Here is a 4,923-nt window from a genome sequence, read left to right on the forward strand (position 1 = left end):
ATACACTCTAGAAGTCTACAAAAAAAAGATCAGCAGGAAGAGACCTGAGGGACAGAGGCCCAACATCATCCGGACCTCCACTTGGTTTATAGTTGTGACATAGCACTACTGAGGTCTGCCCACCCTCTCCTGGAGAACCAAGTGCTTATAGATGAGCCCAAGACAGGGTTCCCACTGAAGGCTTCCAAGATGGAAGGCTTAGGTGTGGGTCTGGGATTTTCCCTCATCAGTTTGGGAAGTTTATTATTGGTTAGGATGCTTTTCACCGGCATTTCCTGTGTCCCAGGACCAATGGATTACGCTTATGAAATAGTCATCCCTAGGAAGATAACAGTCAAGGGAAGGGAAGACCCAGAAAGAAAAGTAGCCTACCTGCTACCCGTGAGAGGTGAGAGCTTTGTGATAAACCTAAAGCTGAAGAGAGGGGTTTTTGTCAAGAACTTCCCCGTCTACACCTACTCCAAAGGCGTCCCCAAGGAAGACACTGCTTTTATGCCAGACGACTGCTACTATGATGGATCCGTGGAAGGGGCGCCGGGGTCTCTCGTGTCCATCAGCACTTGTTCGGGCCTCAGGAGCATAATGATCCTCCAGAAATCCGTTTATGGCATCGAACCCATTGAAACATCAGGACATTTTGAGCACGTCCTGTGCCGCAGGGAGGGGCAGCTCCAAGGCTCCTGCAGAGTGACGGCGGAGGAAGGCCCGAGAGCCGGAAGCCGGGGGCAGAAGGAGAGCGCGGAAGGCAAAGAGGCGCGGAAACCGAGGCCCTCGGCTACACCTGGTCCCACACCAAGTACCTGGAGCTCTTTGTGGTGGTCGACAACAGGCGCTTCCTGAGGTGGGGCAGCAACGTGACCCAGACGGTGCGCGCGGTGACGGACGCCCTCGCCCACGTTAACACCTACAGCCGGGCCGTCGGGCTCCGGGTGGTCCTGGTGGGCCTGGAGATCTGGACCGAGCGGGACCAGGTGAGGGTCTCGGGGGACCTGGGGGACGTCCTGCGGGCCTTCAACCGCTGGCGGGCGCGGGAGCTGGCGCGGCGGGCGAGGCACGACGCGGCCCACCTCATAGTGGGCGCCGCTGCGGGGGAGCGCGCGGGGGAGGCCTTTCTCGGCGGGGCCTGCGCGCCCGGGCGCGCGGCGGGAGTCGAGGCTTTCCCGCACGAAGATCCCGCCGCCTTCGCGGCGCTCCTGGCGCACGAGCTGGGCCACAACCTGGGCATGAGGCACGACCACCAGGCCTGCCTCTGCCCGGACCGGCCCTCCTGCCTCATGGGGGCCCCGGTCCGCCTGCAGGGCGGCTTCAGCAACTGCAGCCTCGGGGATTTCTACACCTTCGTGCGCCCCCCGCGCGGCGCCTGCCTCTACGACGAGCCCGCGGCCGCGCCGGCGCCCCGGGAGCCCCGCTGCGGGGACGGCGTGGTGGACGCGGGCGAGGAGTGCGACTGCGGCGACCCCGGCGCCTGCCCGGAGGCGGCCTGCTGCCTGCCCTCCTGCCGGAGGCGGCCGGGCGCCCAGTGCGCCGCCGGGCCCTGCTGCCGCGCGTGCAGGCTGGTGGAGGCCGCCAGGCCCTGCCGCCCCAGCGCCGACCAGTGCGACCTCCCCGAGTACTGCGACGGCGCGTCCCCGCACTGCCCGCCCGACAGCTACAAGCAGGACGGCGCCCCCTGCCGGGGCGAGGGCCGCTGCTACCGCGGCCGCTGCCGGAGCCTGCGCGGCCAGTGCGAGGCGCTGTTCGGGCCGGGCTCGCGAGCGGCCCCGCCCAGCTGCTACCGCCTCCTGAACGCGCGCGGGGACCGTTTTGGGAACTGCGGCGGCGGCGGGGCCGGCTTATGCCAGGCCTTTGTGGGCTGCGAGCCCCAGCACGCCCTGTGCGGGAAGCTGCTGTGTGAGCACGTGCCCAGGCTGCCCCGGATGCGGAAGCACCACACCCTGATCCAGGTCCCCCTCGGGGACACGTGGTGCTGGGCGGCGGACCTGTTTGAGGACGCGGCGGTGCCCGAGGGCGGGGTCTGTGTGAACCGCACGTGCTCCGATGTGGGGGGGCCGCGGGCCGAGTGCGAGCCCGAGGCCACGTGTCACGGCCGAGGGGTCTGCAACAACCTGCGGCACTGCCACTGTGACGCCGGCTCCGCCCCTCCCGCGTGCGAGGCCGCGGGCCCGGGGGGCAGCGTGGACAGAGGCCCCGCTCCGGAGGACAGGACTTCCCTGGATGTCAGAGTGCCTTATGTGGACATCAGAAGCTTTCCTTTTGAGAGCAGTGTACGTTTTCCCAAGGAAACCGCCTTATCTGCTCAGGAACACCCTTTTGCAACTTCTCTAGAGCCCCCTACCCCTGAAGATTCCTCTACTTCTGACTTTACCCCTCTCTCTTACCCAGCCATCACCTGTCCTCCCATGCTTACCATGTATCAAGAAGAAAACACAGAAAACACATTCTTTGTCTGGATTTTGATTTCCATCTTCTTCTTAGCCATCCTGTTGACTTTTGTTTCCTTATATTTATTCTATGAGACTAAGTCCAGGCACTCAGCAAAAGAGTCCTTACATGGGTTAGAGGAAGAGGAAGAGGAAGAGGAAGGCACAAAATGAGACATAGGATGAGCATGTCATAAAGGGAAGGCACTAGATAGGGACAAATGGAGTTACACCAAGTAACTGGCCTCCCTGGCCTTCATGGCCTCTAGAGGAGCAGGAGAAGACCATGGCTGGGAAATTACTGGGACACTGGGAATTTTCCAACCTTATCCATCTGGAGCTGGAAGAATCTAAATAAATGAATAAAATACTGTCCATACCTGATTTATTTCCTAAAAGCTCTGAGAATTTGGATTATAGAGGACTCAACATTTGGGCACAGAGGTGCCATAACACCCTTTAAGAATAAGTATCCTAATATAGTGGATGACCAGAGGGGCCAATACTGACCTTCCATATCTTTCCTCACTGGAGGTACTTTAGACACATGTCTAATTTTTTCTTTTTCCTGCTGAGGCAATTGGGGTTAAGTGACTTGCCCAGGGCCACACAGCTAGGAAGTGTTAAGTGTCTGAGGCCATATTTGAACTCAGGTCCTCCTGATTTCAAGGCTGGTGCTACCTAGCTGCCCCTATGTCTAAATTTTTTTGATCAGTAATCAATAAGTTAGAATAGACAATGAGGTTGCCCTCTGGGTAGAGAAATTGATTTGGAGTCACAAAGACCCATGTGATCCTGAGAACATTCCTTAATCTCCCTTTGTCTCAATTTCCTCATTTGTAAAGTAGAAACAACACTGGCCTCAGTTTAGAAGGCTGCTGTGAGGATCAAATGAGATGACCTGTGTAAAGAGCTTTGTAAATTTTAAAGTGCAATATGCACATTAGCTATCATTAATATCTCAAGTCCTTTTGATTTCCAATTAGATGGCTCTATCTGGCTGACTTTCTGAAATTTATAAATTGCATGGGCATGTCACCTATTCCTGAACCTAAGTTAATGATAAAAGCATTAAGTTGACTTCCATCGCTTAGATTCAGTCTTTTCAATCAATTACAAATTAAATCAACTGCACTGTTAATTGTAAAGGGCTGAAACTCTTAAGTTGATGCACTGAGGATGGACAACCCAGCACTTAAGGCTAATTACCAATTGGACAATACTCTATAATACTCCAAATTATTCTTGGAAAATGGACCCTCCCACTATTCTGTGCTGGCTCGATAATTGGTGTATACATAGACTTGTAGGAGGGACTAGTGGGTGGAATAAGAGTAGCTAGAGTCACTTTGGGGCAGACGATGAAGAGAAATCAGCTTGCTTATCATTTCTTATAGAATAGAATAATATTTTAACATTCATGTACCATAACTTATTCATCCATTCCCCAGTTGATGGGCATCCACTCAATTTCCAATTCATTGTTACTACAACAAGGGCTGCTACAAACATTTTTGCACACGTGCGTCCTTTTCCCTCTTTTTAATCTCTTTGGGATACAAATCTAAGTGACATAGTTGGACCAATACACGGTTGGATAGCCCTCTAGTTCTTCTTTGGTCATAATTTCCTCCTTTCTCCACAAAGCTGATATGTAGACTATTCCTTGTTTTTACTAATTTGCTTATAGTATCACCCATGATGTCTAATCATGAGCCCATTTTGATCTTATCTTGGTATATAAGATGTGAGATGCTGGTCAGTTCCTGGTTTCTGCCATATTGTTTTCTAGATTTCCCAGAAATTTTTTTTGTCAAATAGTGAGCTCTTATTCTAGAAGTTGGAGTCTTTGGGTTTATCAAACAGTAAATTACTATAGTTATTAATTATTGTATTTTGTGTACCTAATCTATTCCACTGATCCACTACTCTTTAGTACCAAGTAGTTTTGACGACTACTGTTTATAACATAGTTTTAGGTCTGACATGGCTAACCACCTTCCTTTTCATTTTTTCCATTAATTCTTTCAATATTCTTGCCTGTTTTTCCAGATGACTTTTTAAAATTATTTTTCTAGCTCTATAAAGAAGTTTTGGCAATTTGATTGGTATGGCACTGAAAAAATAATAGAATTGTCATTTTTATTATATTAACTCAGACTATTCCATGAGCAATTGGTATTTTTCCAATTGTCTAGATTTAATTTTATTTATGTGAAAGATGTTTTGTAATTTGTGTTCATATAGTTCGCAGCTTTTTCTTGGCAGGTAAACTCCCAGATATTTTATACTGTCTACAATAATTTTGAATGGGATTTATCTTTCTATCTCATTGTTGGGTTTTGTTGGTAACATCTTGTTTATATGTTTATTTTATATCCTGCCACTTTTCTAAAGTTATTACTTGTTTCTAGTACTTTTTAGTTGATTCTCTAAGATTCTCTAAATATGCTGTCATGTCAACTGCAAAGTGATAATTTTGTTTCCTTGTTACCCTACTCTA

General features: G+C 50.8%; 1 pseudogene; it reads left to right on the top strand.

Annotated features, from left to right (window-relative positions):
- The first annotated feature begins 228 nt into the window (after positions 1-228).
- On the top strand, positions 229-2,833 carry LOC116420829 (annotated as a pseudogene).
- The last annotated feature ends 2,090 nt before the right edge of the window (positions 2,834-4,923 follow it).

This window comes from Sarcophilus harrisii, chromosome 1, assembly GCF_902635505.1.
Source record: "Sarcophilus harrisii chromosome 1, mSarHar1.11, whole genome shotgun sequence".
Taxonomy (NCBI): Eukaryota; Metazoa; Chordata; class Mammalia; order Dasyuromorphia; family Dasyuridae; genus Sarcophilus; species Sarcophilus harrisii.